Source organism: Ambystoma mexicanum, chromosome 7p (genome assembly GCF_040938575.1).
Source record: "Ambystoma mexicanum isolate Mex_15411 chromosome 7p, UKY_AmexF1_1, whole genome shotgun sequence".
In the NCBI taxonomy this organism is placed as follows: Eukaryota; Metazoa; Chordata; class Amphibia; order Caudata; family Ambystomatidae; genus Ambystoma; species Ambystoma mexicanum.
This window is the reverse complement of record NC_090939.1, coordinates 67717288-67736290: the sequence shown is the minus strand read 5'-3', so window position 1 is coordinate 67736290 and position 19003 is coordinate 67717288.

Here is a 19003-nt window from a genome sequence, read left to right as displayed (position 1 = left end):
ATTATCAGAGTTATAAATTAATCTGACATAGACACAGGACATGACAAACACCAACACCCATAACAGACCCCCCCACCATAAAAATTTGAAACAATATCATATACACCCTAGCAAAGTATTATTCTTAGAACTCATTAAACAGTCTCCATTGTTCCTTGTAGGCATCCTCTCTATGCAGTTTACCAAATTTGACCCACTCGGGGCTCGAAAGAAGTTGTACATTTATTAGCCATTCCTCAACACACAGTTTTTTCCTGGTTTTCCAAGCTCTTAATATGTATCTGGTAGCAACCAAAAGAACTTTGTTAACCCAACACAGTGTCACATAATCAAGGTGTCGACCACAATTCGGAGATTTCAAAAGCACAGCTAGAGGAGTTATTGGAAATACAATATTCCATATGTCGATCCTATCCAAAACATCATTCCAAAAACTGACACTTTGGTACAATTCCACAACATATGTAACAAGGTGCCCTTTTCTTTCAGACATCCCCAGCATGTATCACTGTCACTTAATATCAACCTACTCATCTTAACCAGGGTCCATAAAAGGCGCCCCAAAATCCTTTGTTGATTCAGATCAATTTTTGCCTTAATAGGAACCTTCCACACATACTCCATCCCGTCATCAAGATAACCCTGCCCAATTCTTCAAAACAATGAAGTCTCATTTTATCCCATGACACTATTGATTGACTCTCCAATGGAAAGAGCTTTAAAAAACTTGACACCATATGTGGAATAATTTTAGGGAAATCACACCTTCCAGGCCTCTGCTTCAATGGTACGTCCAGCATTTGCTGTCTCTCAGATATCACAGCCACCTCAAATATTCAAAGGTTGGCATTCCTCCATCACACCAGATGTATCCTATTGACAATATACCAATGTTAATCCAACTGTTCCAACATAACATTTTATTATTAATCTGTAATCCTGGATTGGGCCAGATGGAAGCCTCGCTATATATGTACAGACCTTGCCCACTACCCAATATCAGCGAAGTTAAAGGCTCCTTGGTGGCGATCACGGCTTGTAAATCAGCCACATGCTTAGGTAACTTTCCCAATGAATATAAACTCTCAATGCTATACGGCCTCATTTTATGTTCCTCAATCTGAGCCCATCGCAGAATCAATGGTCTGTCGAGAGTGAAATAAGTAACCTTTATAGTAATTTTCAAGAATAGGGTATCCAACCCCCCATTGTGGACACTATGGACCATAACATACCGTGGTATTTTAGGTCTTTTACCAACCCCCCATAGAAATTCCTGGAATACTTTATCTATATGACCCAAAATCGTTTTTGTAAATCTTAAATGGAGTGACTGAACGATATATAGGACCTTAGGTAAGATCACCATTTTAATTGCATTAATCTTCACCCAGATAGTCAATAAGAGTCTTCCCCACTTACGGATATCTCTACAAAGAGTTTCTATTACTCTATCCACATTATACCCAACCAATCCCTTCATATCTCTGGTGAGATATACCCCTAAATATTTCACATTCCTATTCTCCCATTTACAGTCCCAAGTCATCAATTGATCACGTATAGCAGTATCTCTAACTGGAAATACTAGAGTTTTCTCCCAGTTAATTTTATAACCCAAAAGCATACCCACCTCTTCAATCATATTCTGCAAAATTGAGCCCCCTTCCTCTGGATTACCAAGAATGATCGTGACATCATCTGCATAGGCCAGTATTTTAATTTCATTCTCCCCTACCCTGAAGCCTGAAAGACTTTGACTCTGTGGAATATAAATCAAGAAAGGCTCCAATGCCAAATTAGAGGTAAGAGGTAAGGCGACAAAGGACATCCCTGTCGTGTGCCTCTGAATAGCTTAAAAGAAGCTGATAGGTCCCCATTCACCCTAACCCTGGCACTAATATCCAACCGTAGAGCTCCAACAGCATTAATAAATAAGGGGCCAAAGCCCATATTCACCAAGGTGTAATTCAAAAAAGTCCAGTTTACACTGTCAAAAGCCTTTTCAGCATCTAAAAAAATGAACAAACGGATGGATTCCGAATTTGACAAATTCAAAACATCTAGAAGAGTTCTGATATTATCATAGCCATAGCGTTGTTTCATAAGTCCTACTTGCGTTCTATCAACAAGGTCACCTATATATTTATCCAATCTGTTGGCAGTATTTTTGTAAAAATCTTCACGTCCACATTAAGGAGTGATATAGGACGGTAGTTACAACACTTAGGGTCTCATTACGCGGTAGGCGGTGGACCAAGGTGCTATTAGGCATAATGGGAATGGGAATGTGCTAATTACGGTACTGCAAATTGCCGTACCGTAATTAGCACCCTGGTCCCTTTGCGGGTTGGTTTTTAACGCCTGCTAAAAAGCAGGCGTTAAAGTACCAACCCACAAAGGGACCTCGTGGTAAGGCGGTAAGGGTTAACGGTCACTGATACCATTACCGGTGACCGTTAACTCTTACCTCTTTCCATGTAATGAGGCCCTTAGATGTATCTCGTTCTGACTTGGGGATCACCTTAACAATAGCTTCCTTCATCGAGGGACATAAAATACCTTCACTTAGGAACCGATTATAAAGAGCACACAGTTCTGGTGCTAACTGACTGATAAAATTCAACAGGCAGTCCATCTGGACCAGGAGATTTCCCAGCCCTTAACCCTTTGACAGCCTGTAGAACTTCCGCAACGGAAATTGGAGCATCAAGAGAATCTATACCATCACTGGAGCGGCAGGGAACATCAATCTTATCAAAGAACTCAGCTAGTTCATTTTCTAATGGAAGACGGCCCTCAGCATACAAGTTGGCATAAAAAGAGCGAAAACATTCACTTATCTCTTCCCTTCTGACCGCCACACCACCCACGTTATATAGGCACACAGAAGCCACGATGGAACTAACATAATTTTAGAGTGGGACAAGGATGCATCCCCCGCCAACAACTTTTGTGGAACACCATTTTGTCCCCCTCATTTGGCAGGCCCCTTTCCTTTAGATGCCATCTGCCCCCCCAACATTTTCAGCAAAGTTACTCCACTGATGCAGGCTTTATTTGAACCTGCAAACAACTTTCATAAAATATCTTCATCTACTCCAGAAGCAACAAAAAAACATATTTTAAAACATTTTATGAATAACTAGAGAAAACAGGAAACAAAGCTCCTTAATGAGCTGGCGTCATAAGACTAGCAGTTCTCATATGACCCAGTACATAAAATGCAGTGTGAGCAGTCTCTCTTCCTCTTCTTCAGTGCTAGGCTCCTGAGCCAGATGTGGGAGCGGGAGGTCTCTTGGTGCACGTTGTACTTTGTATGGAACACATTCTCATCTGTTGTGATGTACAGGAGGTATAAACGGGACAATCAAAAGGGGATGAGAAGACCCACACTATATGGTGAAGGCATGCCCCTGAACGCTCACCCAGAGAGAATACAACCCGCTAGGAAACAAAGGCCCAAGTCGATCTTGCAAAGTTAACAAGTTTTAATCTCACACAAAAATTAGAGCAACAGCAAGGAACTCTGCTGCCAAGAACGTTCTGCTGGAAAAGGCTACAAGCTGAGGCTTAAGAGGAGACACATCGTCATCAGGACGCAATACCATACAGTAAAAACCCACGCGGCTGGTTGGTGTGCGCCTATACAGGATCCACCTGCTCCATAACGGATGACAGGTCATTAGTTCCAGCCCAGTCCGTCCGTCTTCCATCACTTGGGTGCTGCAGAGATCATCTTCTCATCAAGGAAGATCAAAGAACAAATGAACTACACTCCTAACACAATGCTACTTCATCATTATACTGTGCACCTAGCAGTCTTTAAGACTGGCACAAAGGTGGCACTCTGACCTCCAGACACACATTTCACTCCCCTTAGCGCCACCCGGCTCCAAGGTTTCCACCCTTGTTTTAAACTATAATAATAATAAGTTTATTGTTGATTAGTTCAAAATTTGAGCTTTACACAAAGTTAAGCATATAAATAAGATACATGATATAATTAAATTTTTTTAATTCATATGCACCAATTACAAGGTATCAAAATTGTGTGCATAAACAAACAATCAATTGTGATTTAAGCACAATAGTCATAACACATTCAAGAAAACATTCCGCGACAATTCATCAAAGAGTGAAATAAAAGAAATTTAGCAGATCACTAAATCATTTCACATTATTCACCAACTGATCAATCATTCCTTCAGATGTTTCATGCATTACGTAACAGAAGACCCAAACTTAACTTAGCTTGACTTCACCCCAAGACATACATTTCTAGACAGAGTGGAAATGGGTAAGGCCCTTTAATTGGGGAGCAAAGATTTAATATGCAGCCACACCCAAAATAAAGCAGGTTGAAAGGAAAAATTTAGACAATAATCCCAAAAGGAGTCTGAGGTAATTTCCTCAGAACAATGCACATGCCTACCCAAATTGCACATGTTTAGTGGCCTCAAGTTAACACACTGAGTTAATACGTGTCAGCCCGTTTCTGGTTTTCCAGATAGGCCACAACTTTAAACGAGGGGCGGGACACAAAAGGAGGTATACTTTTTTCTGTATCGATGTACCACCTGCAATACTTCCACTTACCCCTTTAACTTTGAGAGATGTGCATAGTTCCCACACCAATCCCATTTATTGAGTTTCTTCTCAAAGGATTTTTTTGGAGTGGAGGTAAGGCCTATTTCTGATCTGAGTCGAACACCAGCCAATCTCTGCAAAGACATTTTCATTCAAGGACTTGAAATTCAGGCCTCGAGATACTCTCTGATTGTCAAGGTTCCGCCCTGTCACTGCCAACAATTTACAGATCGGATCGGCACAATATTTTAAGTATAAGCATCCCCTGGCCCAAAGTGCCATACCCCCGAGTGAAGTTAGGCCCAGCTCTAATCGAAGAAATTCCATTGAGCAGGACGGACCCAAGTCCAATACTGAGCGTCAATAGTGACCTTCAAGCCTGTTCAGCCAAACAAGATCTTGCATAGCTAATGATCGAGACCATACAGGGTAGCTGGGACAAAGCATTGCTGATTTAGCTTAATAATCCCCAGTATACTATATCCTGCATGGCCTCTAGCAAACCTACAAGCTTGTATTGTTAAAAGGTTTGCTTGCCTCGTTTTGTAGCTTAATATCTGCCAGTAGTCAATCCGGGTATCAAACTCAAGGCCTAAATAGAAGTAGGCTAGTGTATAGTCTATGCTACAAATTAAGGTATCCATCCTAGTCCTATTGACCTTGTTTCTGGAGACTAAAATTACACTGGTTTTCTCCAGATTGATGGTTAAACCCAGTTCAGAGGCATATTTAGCCATCTCGTTGAGCATATTCCTCATGCCAGAAATTGTTCGATCGAATAACACCAAATCATCGGCGTACAACATGCCCACTAGTGATGTGTCTCCTTTCTTCGGAGGGCAGTTAAATTTTATGAACAAACGAGAGAGAAGGTCAGCGATGTATAAGTTAAACAAAAGAGGGGCAGCAGCACACTCTTGTTTGACCCCTATATTTATGAGGATAGAATCTGAAGCACTCTCTCGTTATGAAGTCTTACTCTGGCAAAAATATTGCTATGAAGGAGAATCAGAATGTGCAAAAGCCAAGACGGACACTTCATGTCGCTAAGCTTTGCCCATAATGTTTCCCTGTTAACCTGGTCAAAGGCACTACGGAAGTCGACAAACGCAATGTAAAGCGTAGCGTCCCTTCTACTATGAGTGGACTGTATAAGTTGGTCAAGGACTCCTAGTTATGGGTAGTGCCTGAACCAGGGTCGCAAAACAGTCTGAACAAAATTGAGGATCTTATTCGAGGGCACCCAGGATTGCAATTCCTTTAATACAAGTGACGTAAAAATCTTTCCAGTAATGCCCAACATGGAAAAAAGACAGTAGTTAGTGACATTAGTCCGGTCCCCTCTTTTGTTCACCGGCATAAGGACCGAATGTTGCCATGAGGACGGGATGGTGCACAATTGACATAGTCGGGAAAAGAGAATGAGCAAAACCTGGGCCCAATTGACCAGACCTTTCGGGCCAGGGGCATTGGATGATTTAAGATTCAATATGGCATCCTTCTGTATCCTATGACTCAGGGGTAAAGGCCAAGGATCAGGAAAATGCTCTACAGTAGGGGAAAACCTATCAGTATAGAATTTGGCAGATATATGCTATCACTCGATATGGGGTTCCGTATTTTGGTTACCGTATCACCCCTGGCTTTGGCTAATAGACCAGATTTTCCGGGTGTCTTTGTTAATCGCTGTTTGGACAAAATTCTGCCAGGCAGTCCTTTGCTCAGACAGTCGAAATAGTTTCAGCCCGGAGCGATATTTCCCCCTTATCGCATTAATCACTCTGTGCAGCTGGGAAGCTGTGCCAATATGTATAACCTGCGCCCTGGCAGCTCTGATTGCTCTGCGCATCTTGCGCTACTGATCACGAATATTTATATCAAAGGTGTTGCTACCCCCAGCTTTCCACACTATATCAGATTTAGGATTACTCTTGAAAACAGAGTTGGTTAACTGCTGAATCCATGTTTCAGTAGCCCCAGGGTCTTTACCCCTCAGGCTAATGCCCACCTCAAATCCTACAGGGAAAGCAATGGTGCACACCGCTTCAATACTTTTTTGTGTCCATCGGATTCTATTACCAGCATTGTTGGGCAGCACATCTCTGCATACCCCAATCCCCTCATTAATTGTAGGTAACATCAATGCCAACATTAGAGTAGCATGGTCCCTATAATCATTGAGTTCAATCTTAAGGCGTGCCACATGTTCCAATTAACAATAATTGACGGCCATATAATCCAATGTCGACCTTTAGTACCAACCGACCAAGTCACCCGATCAGGTTGGTCCCCTATGGTACGGCCATTCAATAAGGTCAGACTCCATTCATTCAAAAAGTCCAACCAAAGTCTTCATTTGTCATTGGATTTGCCTATTAACATTACACAACGGTCAAAATCATTACCATGTGACCCACACCCATTGTTATCCATGCATTTGGCATTCCAGTCACCACAGAGGATTAGCCCTACGCATTAGCCTTCCCATACCATTTAGATAATATGAGGTCCAGTTAATCAGATATAGACTCTGTTAGATTGGTACCAGGTGGGTCGTAGATGTTAACTACCAAAACATTCCTGTTTACCCCTCTCCCCTCCACAAGAGATATTTCGACGGCCAATCTGTTGCCTCCCGGTTGTCCCTGATGGATTATTCTTGGGTTAAGGCAGTTTTTGATTCCAATCAATAGGCCCCCTGCAGGGCGACCTCGTTTGCCCTTATGGGCCTGGGTTTGATGTATTACATACCCATCGAACTCCAGCTCGAAGGTAACCCAGGTCTCCTGAAGGACAAAGATTTCACAGGACGTAAGCAGTTCACGAGAACCCCCCTGGCCAAGCCAATGGTTGAACCCCCCGGGTATTCCAATTTAGGATAAAATTGATTCACTCTATTGGTCTCCTTTGGGGGATCATGCTCCTCGGCCATTCCCACCCTTGGTCATCATTAAGCTTAGTTGATGCCTGAGAAATCTTTTGTTGGGAGATTGTATTTACAGGGACTCACGAGCAGTTACACTCGAAGCAGCCTGAAGCTTCCCTTCCACAAGCAGCGGGACATCCAACATGTAACCCAGGTGGACCAGAGACGACTGATTTAGGCGTATTAATGCCGCAGTCTCAGGGATCTTTTTCTGGTGCCTCCGCTACAAGCCAGCTTGTTAAAGTTCCTACAGACAGAGCAGACCTTCTCTTTCATCTGGCTGCTCTCTTTTGCTGTTTCTTTGATGCAATATTATTGCTCGGGCGCAAGGTTGAATTTAACGGTTCGGCATCAGCCGAGGTGTTATGAGCACCAGGAATGTGCCTGCGTTTTGATTGTGAAGCAGCCTTAGCTTGCAGTTTTTTTTACACGTCTTAGTTGTTTCCTGGAAGGATAGAGCGTCAGAGAAGTTGCCTCAACAACACTACTGTTTAGTGGTATACAGTCAGGAACTAGATCTGATTCAGAGATAAAAGGTGTTTTGCAAGAGGGGGCTTTAGGATTCTGGGATTCGGGATTTTGAGTTATTTCATCTCGAATATCAATAGTAACTGGTCCATCTGCAGATAGAGAATTAGTCACATTCCATACATTGCAGCCAAAGTCACCCCTTGTGCTTTTAGATCTTTGTGCATAGGGCCACAGAGTTTTAATAGGATCTTTACGGCAAAATTAGGGACTCCATTACTCTGCAAAGATCCAGAGGTTTCGTGGGTACTGAAGTCCTTGTGTGCTGAACCAGAGAATGCTGATGCAGATTCATATAGTAAATTAGGGCTTGAAGATAGTCTTTGGTTACCTGTAGTAGGTGCCTGTAACAAAGGAGCTGATAAATTTGAAGCTGAGCGAGGAACCAAAGCAACTGGACGTCCATTCACTATGTGTCCCAGCTCTACAGATCGATTAGCTGCAATTACATCTGATAAATGATTAAGGGGTTGGTCAGCTACAACAGCCGGAGGCACATGGCCCACCGTAGAAGAAGGGCAACTAGATGCACCCATGCCAAGCCCAGCCGAAACGTTTCCTTGAAGTGCGTAGCAGAGTTGTAATAGGGAATCGTTGTCCAAATCAAGGGGGTGGGAGCTATTGTCAGCCTCCATTGAAGGGGGAGGAACTTCTGTGTTTACCAAAGCAGCAACTGAGACAGCTGACTTGGTAGGGAAATAGGCATTCAGGGGGCCGTTTAGCGAAGGCTGCGCCTCCTTTACCATCCCCTCACCACACTTCCGTTTCCAGGTGTTCCGAAGTGGCTATGGATGCTCCGGCATGCATTCCTGAGCGCAGGCCGTAGGGTTTCTTCGTGCAACAGGCCACAACCTTAGTGCAGTGCTGGATCTTACCAGGCAAAGGTAGTGTGGAAGTGACCGCTGAGCGATCACTGATGGATCCACAAACATGAGTAGATCGTTAATTGAGGAGAACACGGTTCAAAGGAACAAGTCCCGCACTCCCCGTGGCTCTAAACGGAGAGACTAAGCCTCTATACTGATTAGGGCTACTTCATTAATTGCCACGCTGCTCCACTGGGAGATGTAATAATCTCGAATGCGGACAGATTTTGCCCTGAGTGTAGATAGCTACTTAACAGTATAGCTCATGTGCACAGAAGTCTAGGGCTCCATGGGACACTGCCCAGTGTACAAGTATTTAGCGGAAGCGTAACATGGGGCTTAATGGAATGCTCCTTATATAACCAAACACCCCCTACCTGAGACGAAGCAGTATCGGCTTACCACTTTGGAGAACAGCTGGCAGACTTTAATGCGGTCGTGCTCGCAGGTGCAGGTAGAAGAGGAGTACCGAAGCCTGGGAAGCCACGGGAACACAGGAACACTCTGCAATGACACTCCACAATACACTCTGCTATGGAGCCAGTTTTTAACATTGCACGTCACGTTGTTGAAATTAATGAAAGACTTTGTCCAAACCGACAGACAACAGCAGCTACAGAGTAACACAGGAACACTCTGCAATGACACTATCATTTATCCCTCCCAGCACCTCGCAATACAAATCACATAATTGTAGCTCGCAGACGTGCAATGTTTGTTCTCTTTGAACATTCAAGACTTGTTACTTTAGGTGTGATGGTCAAAGGTCACCCGGTGCCCTGGAATTCAGGGATCTTGGGACTTAGTCTGTTATATGGGCTATATAACTTGTGGTTGCCTGGGTGTGGGCAAAGTCAGACTTTGGCCAGTGCGAGATAACATGCACACCAAGCGCCTGTCTAGGATCGTGATCTTGTAGGGCACATTCCTTTAGGGTAGAAAAACATCTTTGCAACACTGTTGGAGAAATGAATGAGCTTTACAGTGTTTGGGGGTGTGGGTTGTCCTCATGGGAGCTCGGGCATGGCTGGAAGTTTCCCTCGTCTCACAATTAGGGCCTAGTGCATGAAATGCTGCATTTGCTGTGCAGGCCTTATCTCCTAACTATGATTACTAACATCTACGCAAAATGGCAGTCTTGTTCATATCCTAGGCTATACCATGTGGGTTGATTATATTGGGGTGGCGACCTACCACCATCTCCCCTTCCCCCTGGCCCATCATAGTGAATCGAATGCAGCTTGCCTTACTCTAAAGTGCATGGGGCGGGACGGATCAGCCCCTTCCCAACAATGGCTCGGGTATTATTGTTAACGAAAGAGAAATAATTGAATCAGTCAGAAAATAAGTTGCATTTCCATTACATTCGAAAGCAATGATGAAAAATAATCAGGAAACTGTTCACCTCAGTTTTCAATGCTGCAGTCATAGAAATAGAGACTTTTGTAACACACACATCACCACTTATATGTTTTGCTTACCCGTGGTGCACATGCCACATTGATTAAATTGCATGAGTATCGAGCATAAGACTTTCATTTGTCAAAAACAAATAATTAATTTAAAAATCCCTGCCTATCAAATTCTCTGTACTTCCCCTTTATTGCAAATGGAAACCTCCTTCCATACTCAATAGACATGTCAATGTCAACAGCATTGTAAAAACTCAACTACAACAAACTACTGGACCTTCATGTATGTAAATGGCTTGTAGAAAGAAAAATGTAGGCTAGATTCCCTTCAGTGATATTTCTATTTAATAACTATGTAACAGCATACCATTCTCACTTTCAATGGGCAACTTGAAATTAGGTAGCAAGGAATCGCCCTTTCCCTTTTGCCTTGAACAACTTAGCATTAACAATATTCTGCTTGATGGTATACCCAGGAATGACTTCAATTATATTCATATTCTAGGTATACACACAATCTTCTCAACCAAAAACCATTTAACACCACGACTCATCTAGTCAGATCAAAATGAGCAGTGAATCAGGCAACATCAGAGAACTGAACAAGCAGAAAGCCAAACATGATATGATATGATATGGCATTTGTAACGTGCCTATACACAAGTGTTTCAAGGCGCGACGAGGCAGGGAGGGGGGAACAAGGGGAAGACAGACAACGATCCTACTAGGCCAGGTGTCATTCAGACCGCGCAAGTGCAGGGGTAGGGGGAAGGGAAAAAGTGCAAGGGGGAGGGGGGGAGTGCAGTACAAATAAGTAGAATAGAAATAAAATAAAAAATAAATGGGGCCAGCTGGTGGCAAGTGCAAGGTAAGTGCAGATAAGTGCTGGGGGGGGGGGCTGTAGGGATACAGAGACAGTCCCGCAGTGCAGGGGTTGCCAGGGAGGCAGTGCAAGTGAAGAGTGACTGGGCCCAGGACCGAGGTCGGTGAGAGTGGCCCAGTTGCAGAATCAGTGCAGTTTTGGTGAAGATTTTAGCAGGGGAGAGGGAGAGAGAAAGCAGAAGTGAAGAGGAAGGTTTTGAGGTGCTTACAGAACCGGAGATGGTTCTCCTCAAGTTTCAGGGAGGCAGGAAGGCTGTTCCAGAGGGAGGCCCCTGCCGCGGAGAGAGATCTACCCCCAGCTCGTTGCTTCGAGAAGCGGCTGACCCTGAGGGAGTTGGAGACGGATGAGCGTAGGGCTCGGGAAGGAAGATATTTAGGAAGAGAGAGTTGAAGGTATTTAGGCCCCAGGCCCCAGAAGGCCTTGTGGACAATGCAGAGGGTTTTGAACTTAATCCTCGTAGCCACTGGGAGCCAGTGTAGAGATTTTAGTCCTGGAGAGATACGGTCCCTGGGCTTGAGGCGAAGGACAAGTCTCGCAGTTCTGTTCTGGATGAGTTGCAGAGGGCGGAGAGTGGAGGCAGGCAGATTAAGATAGAGGCTGTTACAGTAGTCCAGCTTTGAGAGAACCAGGGCTTGGGAGACAGTGAGCTTCTGGGGGAAGGAGAGGGAGGGAAGAATACCTCTGAGGAGGTGCAGCTGGTAATGTGACTTCTTAGAGACGTCAGATATATGAGGAGAGAAGGAGAGTGTGGAGTCGAAGATGACCCCGAAGTTTTTTGCCTTGCAGATAGGAGCAGGAAGAGGGCCAAGAGAGGCCGGCCAGAGAGCTGCAGGGAAGGAGGGAGTGGGTGTGCCGATGAGTAGGATCTCAGTCTTACTAGAATTAAGGCAGAGGTCATTGGCAGCACACCATTCCTGGATAGCAGACAGACAGTCAGAGATGAGGGAGGGAGAGGAGGAGGCCGAGGGTAGCCTGAAAATGAGCTGGTCATCGTCCGCATAGCACTGAAAGTTGGGGCAGAGGGCGGCGATGCGGTTTGCAAGGAGTGCCAGATACTGGTTGAACAGCCAGGGAGAGAGATTAGATCCCTGGGGAACGCCACAGGTGGAGAAGAAGATGTCAGAGAGGAAGGACCCAAGTTGGACCTGGGAGGGTCGATTGGAAAGGAAAGAGGTCAGCCACGCCAGAGCCTGACCAGTGATACCCAGGTTATCACGGAGACGGTTGAGCAGGATGGCATGGTTGACAGTGTCAAAGGCAGAAGAGAGATCGAGCAGAATGAGAACACACGGAGTGTTGGAGTCGAGGTTCAAGAGCAGGTCCTCACGGATGTTCAGGAGAGCAGTTTCCGTGCTTCTGGCCGCTCTGAAGCCAGATTGATGGTAATGGAGACTATCAACAGCTTCAGCATGGAGGTTAAGCTGGGAGATGGCCAGTTTCTCCAGGAGCTTGCCCAGGAAGGGAGTGATGGAGATTGGGCGATAGTTAGCCGGACAGGAGGGGTCGGCAGACGGTTTCTTAAGGAGAGGGTGCACAAGGGAGTGCTTGAGGGGGGATGGGAAGACTCCAGAGGCGAAGGAGTGGTTGCAAAAGTCAGCCAGGGCAGGAGCCAGGGAGTCGATGTGGTCCTTGATAGTTTTGGAGGAACAGGGGTGAATCTGTTTAGACGAGACTTTCATAGATCGGACTTGTCTGGAAACCTTGTCAGCAGAAAAAAGGGGAAAGGCAGAGAAGGAGGGAGGAGGGGTGGCTGCAGAAGGGCCAGAGGAAGAGCAGGGAAGATAGGGGGGAGGTGATAGGAGGAGAGTGAGGACAGGATGTCCTGAGTTTTAGAGATGAAGTGGGAGGCCAGTGCAGTGCAGAGGGCCTGGGAGGGGACAGGAGAGGTAGAGACTGCAGCAGGGTTGGCAAGCTCCTTGCAGATTTTAAAGAGTTCATCCGAGTTGTTAGATGCCGCAGAGATGCGGGCTTGGATAAGGGCTCTCTTCTTGGTGAGAACAGAGAGCCGGTATTGCCTTTGGAGCAGGCGGCAGGCCAGTTTGTCAGAGGATGAACATGAAGCACGCCAATTCCTCTCTGCCACCCTGCACTTGCGTTTTAGGGTGACGAGATCCGAATCATACCAGGAGTTACATTTGGCTTTGGGCTTCAGGCGGATTTTCATGACAGGGGCAAGGATATCAAGAGTATCAGATATAGCAGAGTGGAGCAAGGAGAGGGCTGTGTCAGGGTGGGAGTCAGCCGAAGTGGGGGGGGGGGGCGAGAAGGTGGCAGCGAAAGCCGCAACTGACACGCGCTTCATGGGTCGGATGACCGAGAAGGTGGGTGGCAATGATGAGAGTGGGTTTGCCTGTGGGGTAGGGAGGGTGAGGTGGGAGGATAGGAGAAAGTGATCACTCCAGGAGAGAGGAGTGGAGAGAGGGACAGAGAGGGGAAGGTCAGAAGAGATCAGAGCATCAAGAGTGTGCCCTGCAGAATGAGTAGGCCCAAACGGGAGAATAGAGAGTGAGAGAGAGTCGCAGAGGTCACAAAAGAGTCCAGTGGGGGGACAGGAGGCATCTAGGTGGATGTTGAAGTACCAAGTAAGAGGAGTTGAGTAGTAGAGGACAGGAGTGAGGAGGAGAGGTCAGCCCACTCAGAGAGGAAGGAGGAAATTTGACCAGGTGGCCGATAGATAGTAGCCACGGTAAGGGAATGGCTAGGAGAGAGAGAGAGTCGGCAGACAAGACATTCAAAAGAGGAGTAGGTCTGCGTAGGAGTGACAGTGGCAGGAATCCACTCAGGGAAGATAAGGGCAACACCCCCCCCTGCACGGTTGGGCCTGGGCACAGAGAGGATCTTGTAACCTTCAGGTAGGAGTGTGTCAAAGCTCGTGACAGAGCTGGCTGTGAACCATGTTTCAGTGAGACCGAGGACGTCAAGGTCCAGTTCCTCAAGAAGGCGACAGATATCGGAGGAATGCTTGATGGCAGAGCGAGAGTTAAGAGTGGCAAAGTGGAGAAGGTTGCCATCCTTGACGGACTTCCGGGGAGGGGTACAGATCAGAGGTACGCCCTGCGGAGGTGTAGAAGAAGGAGGTGAAGAGGGAGTGCGAGAGGGGGCAGGGAGGGAGGGTAGAGGCAAGGTAGCCGAAGACAGGGGGGGGGGCAGCAGGGGAGGAAAGGAAGTTGATGAGGCGAGGGAAGCGTCTATCAAAGAGGTGAAGGTTGGCCTGAGGGCCTTGGACCAAGACGGTCCCATTAGCGTAGACATTAATGATGGCCTTAGAGGAGTGGAAGGGGGCCAAGAGGACATCCCAACGGGTGCCACCATTAATGGGAGAAGAGGAAAAAGGAGAGAGCACAGAGACCATATGAAGGGTCCATAGGTCAGGTGAAGGCACGAAAAAGAGGATGTCAGTGAGAGTTTCCTTAGAGCAGGCACTAGTGTAGGTGTCAGCGATAGGGAGGCCTGGTTTGGAGACCAGGATGTCCTTTTTAAAATTTTTCCTACCAGATTTAGTGAGGAGAGCAGGATAGTCAATAGAGAAGCAGTTAGAGAAGATAGGCGAGATAGAGAGCACCATGGAGTGGGGGGAGGGGGGGAAGACAGATGATGCGAGAGCCCACAGACAGGAAGGAACGGCAAGACAGGTTACCACATTTCAGAACAACAACAGTATTGTGTTTTAGGAACACAGTGGAGAGGCCACCTAAGTTTGAGAATCCTGCGAGGAGAGAAAAACCCTAGTTACCACAACTGTGGAACACAGTGAGGTGAAGACACCGTGCGAATGCAGTGGCCAGGCGTGGGTGGGGGTGGGCAGGAAGAAGGTGGAGAAGGCGAAATTTACTTGCGCCTTGCGTCCCCTGCGGACACCTGCAGACACACAGGGAGCCGCAACTGCAGGAGTCGCCCTTGGCCTTGGGGCCCTTAGCCGCAGGGGGCTGCCGGGCAGAGGGCTGCCCAGGAGCGGGGTGGTAATAGGAAGAGGGAGGAGAGGAAGGGGAGGGGGGTGTGGGCGGGCAGGGAGGCGGGAGGGAGAGGAGGACCAGGAAGTGGGAGGGGAGGGGAGAGCAGGCACAACAACGCGCTCAGAGCGCAAATGCAAAATTCTTTTTAAATAACACAGAAATCACTCACAGAGGCCCGCTAGGGCCAGGCAGGGCTTCTTGGCCTGCAGTTCCCTCTTGGCTACCGGCGACCGCTCTCCCACGCTCAGCTCAACAAAGAAGCGAGCAGGGGGAGCGGGCGTCGAGTAGCCCAGAAGGGAGGCAGCCAGACAGCCAATCAGAGGGGGGGTGGGCGGGCAGGGAGGCGGGAGGGAGAGGAAGACCAGGAAGTGGGAGGGGAGTGGAGAGCAGGCACAACAACGCGCTCGGAGCGCAAATGCAAAATGCAAAACATCGCAAAACAACGTAATCACAGAACCAAACATGCTGTACAACCCCAAGCCACAACAGCCAGACACTTCAAGACCACAAACATTCCGCTATCCAATAAGGACACAAAAGAATGGAAAACAGAACAAGAAAGAGGAATGAAATTGCATCCCCGTTGAACTGGAACCACCTACCAAAATGTGCAACACCTCAAAACCCCCACCAACCAACACTAAGCAGACTAAAGATATGGACCAAGACAAGAACAAAACCAGCATACATCTCCTGCTGCCTCTCCACCTACAATCCTACCACAACGAAAACAAACAACCCACATTTAAGGACCATTGAATCTTAGAGTGGACCCCACCAGACTATCAAACCTCACACTACAACAGACAAAACCCAGCAACTCCAAGGACATTTTTGGAAAAACCTCATAAAGAATCAGACACTGGAAAAAAGACCAAATGGGCAACCAAACACCCGACTACTATGGCCCAGAACAAAGAAACCCATCACACAACTTAATTGAACTCCTCTAAGAAGGGTTAGAGGCCCCAAATACACAACCATCAAATAGCTTCACCCAAGAGAGAATCAAAAATCTGTCCGGCAGCACCTAAACCGTGACGCGAGAAATGATACGCTACAAACAGCAAGGAAAAACGCACACTCTACACTGCAGACTACCCAACTTAAGATCCATGGCTAAGCACAAAACAGAAATGTATAACCTCTTAAGCGAAGGCCGCACTGATGTGCTCTTCCTCACAGAAGCATGACTATCAGACAATTACAAAACAATCAGCCACAAAGCCATACACGACAACTTAAAACGAATATTTTCTAACAGAGAAAACCAAAGAGGAGGAAGAATAGCAATAGTGCACACAAAGCACATCTGCTCCAGACCACTCCCCTCAACCGACATAGAAGATTGCAAATCACTCCTACATCAAGCTCAACAACCAATCCAGCCTACTGTTCCCCCTGATCTACAGACTGCCATCCTACAACCGCAAAGTTGCCACAAATCTCACTGGCGCCATAGCCAACCTCTCCACTTATCATTACAACATAATTGTTCAGGGGGACTTCAACATCTGGTACGAAAGAGAAAATTAAATCACAGCAAACCTCTCAGTGCCCCACTGAAAACATCCACTCCCAACAAATAGTAAACAATCCCATCCATAGTGCTGAACACACCTTAGATACAATCTTCTGCAGAGATACACTCTCGACAACTGCCCCACCAGTACCAATCATATGGAGCGATCACCATATGATCCCATTTACTGTTAAAATCCCAAAACCCATGATACCCACAGATGTAAAAGTCCCTGCAACAAACAAAACAAAAGAAACCTGAAGGGTCTTGACCTAGAAACGCTAACAGAGCCTCTGGAATCAACCAAACCAAGCACCTTGCAGCTACATAGAATGAATCCAGACTCAGCGGAAGAGAAACCTGACACCTGGATCACAGACGCCCTAGACCAATTAGCGCCTGTAAAACTCTTCAAACCCACTTTGAAGAAAATTGCAGCAAGATGGTTCAAAGAAGAACTCAAAAAACAAAGTGCACACTGGAAAAACAATGGAGAAATCACTGACTAATCCTAGTTTACAAATGAACAGGCCTGAAAGCAAAAAAAAAGCATATTGCACTACAAGAATCCAAACAGCGACAAACCCACAAAAATAATTATTCAAAATTATCATTAAAAACCTCACCTTGTGCAACAAATGCGTCGTACCATCACAATCCCTATGTGACAACATCACATCCATCTAAGAACAAAAATAGAAGCAATACAACAGACCATCGATTCAAGCTGCCCTACTAAAAACACGCCCTCAGAACCGCCAGAAACCTACACGCCACCAACCACTCAATCGTTTCAAACCTATAAGCAAAGAAACTTTTAACAATCTAAAAAAAGACATCAACCTCAATGGATCCCCCAGTGACCCATGCCCACCGGGCATCTTCAAAAAACTCCTCAACCACAGAACCCAAGCCTCATAGTTCTGACTACTAATGAACCTATCCCTAAACACAGCAATAGTACCTAAAACCTTGAAATCAGCATGCATATTGCCCCTCCTAAAAAATTAAGGGGCCCGCAACAGGAAATGCAGAAGACCCTACCAACTACAGACCTATATTGAATCTATTTTACCCAGCAAAAATCCTTCAGAGCCACATCTACAAAGTGCTACTCAACCATGTAGAAATCAATGGAATACTCAACCACTCCCAAGTCGGCTTGAGACCCATGAGAGAAACTGGCTCAGCACTTCTCTCTATATGGGATGACCTAAAAATAAACTCAGACAACAGCACCCAATTGGCCCTCATACTACTAGACATATCAGTCACCTTCAACACAATCAGACACACAACACTAATACAGAGACTGGAGAAATGTGGCATAAAAACTCTGTACTACAATGGGCGAAATCTTTCCAACCCAACCAAACAGAAAGAACACACTTCCCACCATTTACATTTAACTCTAAAACCATCACCTGCGGCGTACGACAAGGATCAAGCCTCTCCCTGCTCCTCGTCAACATCAACATGTCCCCCCTGATGAAACTCATTCAAACAGACCGCCTGCAACTATACAGATGATAACCAACTAACCTCCAAGATAACCTCCTCCCAAGACCCAAACAACACCCTCAACAAATGCCTCACAGAAATATACACCTGGATGACAAACAACAATCTCAACCTAAATCTGACCAAAACAGAAAGACAATGCAACATTGACATATCTGAGCTGGCCACCGTGCATGGGAACACAACAAGAGACATCGTCCTTGAAGAAAACCCAGGAATCCTCCTAGACAACAGACTTTCTCTAGAACCACAAGTCAACGCAATGGCAAATAATTGCTTCTGCCTCCTGCGACTAATAAAAGAGATACTCCCATACCGCCACTTCCCACACAGAACCCTCGCAATCATCTCTTTGAAACTATCAACATTAGACAATACCTCTACATTCGAATGCCAGAACACCTCACAAGAAAACTAGATCGCATCTAAAATACTGCAGCAAGACTACTCCTGAGACTAAATAGAACACCTGCCCTCAGAAGTGTACACTCGCTATCAGTAAAAAAACATATTTTTAACTTTAAAGTCCCCTGCATTGCCCTCAAATCACTACATGGACTAGGAGCCGAATTTCTCCAAGCTAAAATCAACCGCTACCAACCAGAAAGAAACCTAAGATCGATCAACGACGTCCAAATAGAAATGAAACACCATGAGAAAAGGAAATTCAGAAGAACCGCATTCTCCTATTTGATAGCCAAACTGTGAACTCAGTACCAAAGGAAATGAGAATGACCACCTAACTCTCAGAAAACAACTGAAAACCTGGCTATTCAACTCAACGGGACAAGCATAAAAATGT